A 9,565-nucleotide genomic window follows, 5' to 3' on the forward strand; every position below is an offset into this window, starting at 1 on the left:
TTTTTAATGTTGTCTAAGTCCTATGTTATGGAAAAGTCTCTACCCTTAGATATGAACAGAGTCGATGATTAGATCTTATTAGTCTATGTTTCCTAAAAGACTTAATATCTAAGATATTAGTGTTGGTCATCCAGAGATAGGAAATGAAAAATCTGTTTACCTGTTAAATGTATTGTGACTATATAATCAAAATTTATTCAGAAAAATAAAGCATTACCTGCTATTCCTATCGTATCAGTGGAGCATAGGAGCCTGTTCATATTGATGCCTATTTAGCTATGCATGTGTGTCATAGAGTTTAGAGAAATGTCCATCCTGATTTGCCTATGGTACCTCCTTACAAAAGCACAACAAATGTTCTTTCCTTTAATCAGCTGCCTTCAATTCATCCGCGATATATTCCCAGTATTGAAATTTAGGTACTTAGCCGTCCTTTCCTTACACTGATCCTTCCATTCGTCCTGTGTTTGCTTTGTTTACAGAGCTTGCAGCATGGTGATGGGAGGAATGACTGAAACAAAGGAGTTAGCAGTGCATTGTGACACAGACAATGTATCTGGAAGTACTCAGTTCTATGAGTGCATTTCTTCAAAACCTTTCCATCCTCTTGTTCCCTGACTTAAAACCTATTTTTAAAAAATGTGGTAAAATATCTCGTAGATCTTAGCATTGGCATGGATTTGTTCGTATTGATTTTGCCCCTTCACTTAAGGACAAGGACAATGGAGAGGGAAATGACATTTCTTCGTCTGCTTGCCTTCTTTTGGGCCTGAAATAGTACTCTCAGAAATGAGGTATTAATTAGTATAATCCGTCACCTACAAGGTAGGTGTAAGACTTTGTGAAGTAGTTTGGAATTTAACTTCCGTTTATAATTCAGGCTCTCCACCATCGTCCATTCTTTTTGAAACCCTGAGGTTTTCTAAGACAGGGACTGATTGTGAAAAAGAGCTCTGTACCTGGAATCCATTTCAAGGCATTCATCTAGGCTTCTGAATTTCACTCGGCTAATTTTATGCATTAGAATCGTCACCACAGTCCTCTCCCAGCTTTCCCTGAAGTGTCAGTTCTAAGTGATAATCTCGGAAGTCACATTCTTCATGTGTCTCTCCTCCGTTCATTTTGCATAAGCAATGACCACAAAACTCCGATTTGTTGCTTTCTTGATATTTCTATTTTGCAAAACTCCAGGAACATAGTCCTTCCTTGATGGTATCATAGTTCTGGTATTTGAACCATTTCTTACCAGTAAGGACTCAGGGTTTTACCCCATACTAGAACTGGGTTCTAATGAAGAATGTTTTTGCCTATCATTTCAATGTGCCTTCAGTGAAGTGAGACTATAATTACCTTGTAAGTAGCCAATTAAGAAGGAACTTAGTGTACTGCTGTAGAGAATGCCCTATATCCAGGGACTTAGTTTTACTCTTTATTAGGAGTTACAATTAAAGCAATTAATTCAATAACCCAAGTTCACCCCAATTAAAACTCTGACTGGGTATTTTCACTGACACAAGATTTGAGACATCAAAAATAAACACTGGACATCCTATTTTCTCCAAGCTCATTGAGTTATTGGTATTATCCAGTTCATGAATAAGAGATAAACAGCACAGAACTTGCCTTGCTTAGATTAGGGATCACTTTACATTCAGTTGGAATGACACAAACTGTTGCGTTCACTATTTATAACTCCATCAAAGCAGGTATTTAGTTTTTTTAAACAAACAATCATACATACAAACAAACTAATAAATAAAAAAATTTCTCAGCATGAATCAGTTCAGCCATAGATCAGTGAGATGTTCCCAATGTGTGTCCTGTCTTTCACTCTTCTGAAGCTCCTTTGTCTGTTACCAGTAGCAAAGTCAACCAATGTGTTACACACACACACATACACATAGATACACACACACACACACACACACACACACACACACCACTGCATACTACTTTCCTTATACATAGCTACTAGTTGTTTGTACGCTGTGCTAAGGACAAGTATTCTTTTTTTTTCTTAAAAGGAAATGGGCTGATATACAGTGGGTAAAAAGGCAGATCTTACTTAATTTAGCACTTTCCCCATCAGGTTTCTTCAAGTTCAAAATTTATGAAGTTATAAGCTTCTAACTTTATTGATGGGTGAAAGCAGTGTATGGATTCTAAGATTCAAATGACTCAGTTATATTATCAAGGCTACCATAAGATTATACTTTGGGAAACACAAAACCCAAGAATGTGGAATTGAGTGGAGCACTTGGAACACTTGGGACTTTCTGATTCAAGTACAGACATCTGAATTATTCCCCAGTACTCTGAACACTGAATACATCAGCTTAAAACAGAGAATATGGCTGAAGTTGAGTCATGGTTCAATGAAGAGACTAGCTACCTGTTGTGACTCAGATCCAACTGCATGTTAAACTCTTAGTACTCTGAGAATGTGACTTGATTTAGAAAGAGGGGCATTGGGAATGTAGTGAATTTAAAGCTATGCCATCCTGAAAGAGCCTAGGTCTTGATTCACTCTAATTAGTAACCGATAATACAAAAAGAAGAAGAGATAGCGAGCCAGACCCAAGGGAGACAGCAACCTGAAGATTCAGCATAGTAACTTTTATATTGCTGGATTACAAGCGTTGGCTGGGGCTACCAGAATCTAGAAGAGGTAAGAGTAATCTTCGAGGTCTTGGAGGGAGCATGAGTCTTGCCAGTTTTCTTTTCAGACTCCTAAACTCTTAAACTGTGCAAAACACCGGCTTTTTGTATGCAACTTCCCCATTTGTGGTGTTGTGGTCAAAGAAACTGCTATGCCTTCTGTTTGAGTCCTCAGTCTTCCTGCTGGCTCTGGTTCCTTTATCAGTCTTATTTTTCAGGCTTTTTACTGTTCCTAGAGAAAGTGTAAAAAATTTTTTTATATTACCTGCATCAAATTGTTCAGGTGTTACTGGTAATAATTTCTTACTGCTGCTTTGTTTATTTGTTTTGTTGTCTTGTTTTTCTTAGAGTTCCTTGGGATTGCTAGATAGTTAGGATCAAATTCTTCAAAGAAATATTCCCATCTTGAACGTCAGTCAAAAGAAAAGCCACAAGGATCATTTTAGTTCAGAATATTTTAAATATGCAAGTGTAGGTACTTTAAGGAATGCATCTTTATTTTACTTGATATTTACCAAAAAAAACAAAAAAAACAAAAAAAAAAACAAAAAAACCCCTCAATTTAGCACTTGAAAATACATGTTAAACTGTGGGTTTTAAATAAGCATAAATATTAGTTTGTTATCTGAAAACTGGGATATCCTCTTGGATCTTCGGTGATATGGGCTGAGGTCATAGGGATCAGAAAGGCTTCATCTAGGGTACTTACCCAGGCAAAGGACCAAAATGAGTCCCGAAGAAAGATTAAGGCAATATTGTAGAAAATCATAATTAAAGAATAATATTAAGAACACAGCACAGGTAAACTATGTGGGAGAATAAAGAAATCTGTCACATCAGGTCTCTGTCCATTGAGGTTTTATGAAGGAAGACATTGAAGTTGTGTTCTGCACAGTATGACAAGAGCCTTAGGCATAAAAACTGTACTCTCCTTACTCTGCCAAGCACAAATGAGTAATGAACTGCAATCCAGTGCCTATGTTTCTAACTTCACTGTTTAAGACTGCTCTGTATTGTTCAAAACTCAGGATGGAAATTGGAGATAGGAGAAAACTAAGCAAATTCATGATTCCACATTTAACTCTTAGCTCTTAGTAAATCATAGTCTGGAGGAGAAAGTTAATTATATTTACTGCCATCATTTTACCCTTTGGGGTTATAGCTTTTGTTAGCTTTGAGCCAGGAAGAAAAGTGATTTTACCTTTTGGCTCTGTAGCCAATGTAAAGGCCCTAAGCTTCTTTTTTGGTTTATTTTTAAGCAAGTGGTGACAAGCAGGTAGAGGATTGCTTGCTAAAATGCTACTTAAAATTTTGAGCTGTGTTTTCTAAGATTTATATCCTCAGTACTCGCACCAACAGACTTTCTGGCAGAAAAGATTGTGCTTTCATTGAGCCATGGAGCACACAACCCAGTGCTGTGCCTGCCTGGCCCATTGTTATAACAAATATATACTCCTTGCTCTAATAACTGCCTTACTTCACTTTCAAATCCCCTATAAGGGTACTAGACTTGCTCTTGGGATGAAAAATCATACCATTATCTTGATGATTGTTCTTGGAAAGAGCACATGAACAGAGCAGATTATCTGAAAACAGGTTTAATTTCAGATCATCTGAATGACTGTGTGCAACAAGTACAAGGCAGAATTGAGGATGCTGATTAGAAACTGAAAACATAAATGACTTTAAAGTGTTGTGAGACAATTGAGGGTTGATCTCCTTATCCAAAGAAATATTTTAAATGTTTAGATAGATAGATAGATTAATAGATAACAGATATTATAGATAGATTATAAACATACAGAAAAAATAGATGGACAAGTGATAAATTATATATATGACAGTTAATTGACAATTCATAGATAGATGATACTCAGATAGATCGATCAAAAGATAGATAGATAGATAGATAGATAGATAGATAGATAGATAGATAGACAGATAGATAGATGATAGTCTGGAAAGTGTATTCATTTAGCAAATGTTATGACTGCTAACTTTTCCTAAAGACCTACATTTTTGCACTGAAGAGCTGACAATTAAGAGTTGAACACTGGGGGTTAGGAATTTAGCTCAGTGGTAAAGTGCTTGCCTAGCAAACGCAAGGCCCTGGGTACGGTCTCCAGCTCCGAAAAAAAAAGAAAAAGAAAAAAAAAGAGTTGAACACTGGACAAGATTATTTAGATAAAATACAATATGAATATATAAACATGCAGATAATAGACAAATTTGGAAATCACTCAAAGAAGCTGAAACTTACCTATGAATTGCAGAAAAAGATATAATTTCACATCAGAACATCAGAATTTCTGCTCAACTTTTACTGCATTACTGGAGCATTAGTTTTCAGAAACAAACAAATAAACCAAAAACAAAAACAAGAAAAGAAGGAGATTTACTGAGCTCCATGATGAAATGATGCAGGAAAAAAAGGTCAGTTCCGAAAAAGTCTAGATATCATATATGGATAGTAGGAGGAAAAAAAGTGAGAGTAAGAGTTGGAACAAGAGTAGGACTGGCATCATGTGTTGAGATTGACCTGGGGAATGGGTTACACCTTGTTGAGTTGTTGGCCAAAGGGGTTTCATGAACCCCCCTAAGCTTTATAGGCTATTGCCGAGGCTACTGGTTGCTGTCTCCAACCTGATGGTAAAGACAGTATTGTTAAGGTCAACATTTACTCATGCCATCAAACATTCATCATTTAAGATGGTACATGAAAAGCTTTATCCCTCCTGACTATTGTTTGTCTTTCTGGAAAGTACTATGCATGCTACTGATGAAGACCAGCATCCATACCATCTGGTTACTGACCCTATGACCTACAAAGTGATCTGCCTTTAAGATGTATTAGTACAATAGTGGTGCAAATGTTCTGGAAATAATCAGTCACTCTTTGATTGCATTTAAGGCCCACTTATTGCAGTGAAACCCATACTTGATTCTGCTAAAGTGGCCAAAAGTCTAATACTAGATAGGCAATGTGCCTAGAGGAGAACATAGCACTGTTCTGCCAAAGGTTCATAACAATACAATGACTACTAATAACATGCACTTATATCAGTAGGTGACTCTCTTGATTAGTTGACATTAAAGAAGCTTCTTTCACCCGTAGATGAAAATTAAGATAAAGACTTGCACAGGACAATGTTCAGAGAATGATAGTCCTTGGAGCACCCAGTCCTAACTGGGATGTCTTTACTAAATCCTTTCCCTCAAGGCTCAGATCTATGTGAAAGAGAAGGTAGAAAGATTATAAAAAGCCAGAGGGGGTAGATGACTACACAAAATCAGTGTCTTCCAGACACAAGACTGAAGTGCATAGAAATTCATAGAGACCACGAACTTCACTTGATACTAGAAACTTCATTTGGTGACTTTTACAGGTTCAAGCAAAACAAGGTACTGGCACCAAGACAGGGAGGTAGACATACTTCTTCCAGTGAAGAAGCTATGGGCCTTTGATACCTTCTGGCAAAGGTAAAGTAAATTTTCTCCAGCAGAGTGTCAGTGTGCAGCATATCAACTACACCCCAGGATAGGACTCATGACCAGGAAGAGTTGGCCAACACAAAATGAACCCTAGGTTTGCTTGATTTTTAGTGTTTTGGTGGTCTTTTTGTTTTATTTTGTTTGTGTCTCATTGTTCTGAATTTTGCTTTGCCGAGATTTTTCTTTCTTATATTTTGTTTTGTACTGAATGACAGGCATGAGTAAAGAAGTGGTTGAGTCTAAGAGTTAGGGTAGGGGAAAACATGATTAATCTGTATCTTATAAAACATTTAAAAAGACAGATATTGCTTCCTTAGTGGTACTTTGTATACACTGGCTAGTGCTCCTTTATAACCCACGAAAGTTACTCTTCTTAATATGATGTCACATGTTGTCAGCACTGGTATCTGTAGATGGATCTCAGAGACATGTTTTTTCCACTAGACTCAGGTATTGGCATATAGAGTCCAGGTTCAATTTATTTCTATCTTTGGTATTTGTAATTTTGATATTGTATTGTAATATATTGGTTTTGAAAGTAGGATTGACATTTTGAGTGGTTTCTTACAAGGGTGATATCAACCTTTACCTCTTCTGAACAATACATGGTTTAGTGGAGATCATCCAAGTTTTATAAACTCATTTCTGGTAGTCCATTGCCAGTAAAAGGCCATAAAATTATGGCAATTCCATTATATTTCTGTTTTAATCCTAAGTTTGGAAATTTAAGAAAAGTAAGATTAGGTTATCAGGCATTATATTTGCAGTTTCTTCTACTAATTCTTTTTTGTTATTGGATTTTTTCTTTATTTACATTTCAAATTTTATCCCACTTCCTTGTCTCCCCTCTGGAAACCCCCTCTCCATCCCCTGTTTCATGAGGGTGCTCCCCCACCTACCCACCCACTTCCTCCCACCTCCTTGCCCTGGCATTCCCCTACAGTGGGGCATCAAGCCTTCATAGATCCAAGGGCCTCTCCTTCCATTGATGCCCAGCAAGGCCATCCTCAGCTATATATGCAGATGGAGACATGGGTTGATCCATGTGTATACTCTTTGGTTGGTGATTTAGTTTCTGGGAGCTCTGGGGGGTCAGGATGGTTGATATCATTTCTTTTCCCTATGGGGTTGCAATCACCTTCAGCTCCTTCATTCCTTTCTTTATCTCCTCCACTGGGGACCCAGTTCTCACTCCAATGGTTAGCTACGAGCATCTGCCTTTATATGGCTCAGGCTATGGCAGAGCCTCTCAGAAGATAGCTATTATCAGGCTTATGTCAGCATGCACTTCTTGGCATCCACAATAGCGTCTGGGATTGTGTTTGCATTTAGGATGTATTCCCAGATAGGGCAGTCTCTGGATAACCTTTCCTTCAATCTTTGCTTCACACTTTGTCTCTGTATTTCCTTTCTTAAAAATTTTGTTCCCCTTTCTACACTTGATCTTAGCCAAAAGGTCAAGAAGCAATTTGTTCCCCCTTCTAAGAAGGATTGAAGCATCTATACTTTGGTCTTCTTCTTGAGATTCATGTGGTCTGTGAATTGTATCTTGGGTATTCCAAGCTTTTAGGCTAATATCCACTTATCAGTGAGTACATATCATGTGTGTTCTTTGTGATTGGGCTACCTGACTCAGGATGATGTTTTCTAGTGACAACCATTACCCTATGAATTTCATGAAGTCATTGTTTTTAATAGTTGAATAGTACTCCATTATGTAAATGTACCACATTTTCTGTATCTATTCCTTCGTTGAAGGATATCTGGGTTCTTTCCAGCTTCTGATTAGTATAAATAAGGCTGCCATGAACATAGTAAAACATGTATCCTTATTATACATTGGAGCGTCACTTGGGTATATGCTCAGGAGTGGTATAGCTGGGTCCTCAGGTAGTACTATATTCAATTTTCTGAGGAACCTCCAGTCTGATTTCCAGGGTGGTTGTACCAGCTTGCAATCCCACAAAAAAAAAATGAAGGAGTGTTGCTCTTTCTCCACATCCTTGCCAGTATCTGCTGTCACCTGAATTTTTGATCATAGCCATTCTGACTGGTATGAGGTAGAATCTTTTACTAGTTTTTATGAAATAAAGTAGTTTGGCATTCTTCAATAAATGAAACATACTAAAGGCACATGATGAACACAGTCAGTTGATAACCGTTCCATGAACCCTTTGGAAGTGGTGAGAAGCTATAACAATTAGAAGCAATGCTGTATTAGTAATCAGTAAATTCTATTATTTAAGAAGAATTTAAAATTTATGTAGATGTAAATATTACCATGCATCACTTCTGATTAGCAAGAAGAAAATCACCAGAATAATTTTGTTTATTTTTCTCTCAGAACTCAATTTTCCAAAAATTTTAGATTATGAGATGTGGATGATTTTCACACAGTAGCATCTTCTAGGATTTTAAATTTATTGATGGGAACATGTTCCATAAATGAATATCTAAATGCTCTGCCTGAGGGTTTCTTTGAAGTTAATGATATATTTTATTCAAGTTTGATCCAGGCAAATATACAAGTGAGTATATATGTGATGTCTTGTATGTATGTCTACAAATATATTTGCATATTTGAATTGTGGATAATTATGTGTTCTATTTAGATGACAGGCATTAAGATGAGAAAACTGGAATATGTATACATAGAGACTCCCATCAATCCTCTCTATGCTATTTACCACACAGAAGAAACTCGGAAAATACAGATGTAAAATAAAGCTAATATATTTAATTCTGACTTAAACAATGTTCTAATTACTTGGTTTCATGTGTAACAAAGAAGTGCGTTAACGAGACTGAACTTTGTACATATACTGAGAATGTTTTCTCAAGTGCTAACCACCTGCTAGCAATAATGGAACAATCAGTGCTGTAAATTGCAGAGCATAGCAGATGACAGTGTATTTCATTATGAAAACTGATTCACTGCTGCATTTCTTGGAATTTGTTGGTGGTGTTTGTTGATTTCTATCCACTTAAGTGTAGATTATAAAGAGACATCTGGAGGAATCTTATCACTGATCAATTGGGTAAAGAAGGTAATAAAATAGCTTGTTTCATTTTCTATAACAGTCTTTATTTTAATACTCCCATTCCAAGCAAGATTTGATTGTCTTTTTATATGCTTTGTAATCTGCACTTTACAAATCAATGTGTTAAAAATGATGACCACATTGCATTTTGTCTAACTGTAATGAGAGGTAATACTTCAGCAGAGATTGTGAAAGAGCAAGTGAGTAAGCGAGAGAGAGAGAGAGAGAGAGAGAGAGAGACAGAGAGAGGTTTTTAAAGAGATAACATTATAATGAAATGGCCTGAATATTAAAACATGGTTCTGAGAACAAACACTTTTGAAACCATGAGCTCAAATTCTCACTGTCATACAGGTCTAACATAGTGCTTTTAG

General features: G+C 36.7%; 1 long non-coding RNA gene across 1 annotated transcript; it reads left to right on the forward strand.

Annotated features, from left to right (window-relative positions):
- The first annotated feature begins 560 nt into the window (after positions 1 to 560).
- On the forward strand, positions 561 to 8,890 carry LOC134486827 (uncharacterized). The gene is made up of 2 exons (XR_010066249.1): positions 561 to 825; positions 8,763 to 8,890. It is a non-coding gene; the product is annotated as an uncharacterized LOC134486827 (long non-coding RNA).
- The last annotated feature ends 675 nt before the right edge of the window (positions 8,891 to 9,565 follow it).

Source organism: Rattus norvegicus, chromosome 4, assembly GCF_036323735.1.
Source record: "Rattus norvegicus strain BN/NHsdMcwi chromosome 4, GRCr8, whole genome shotgun sequence".
Taxonomy (NCBI): domain Eukaryota; kingdom Metazoa; phylum Chordata; class Mammalia; order Rodentia; family Muridae; genus Rattus; species Rattus norvegicus.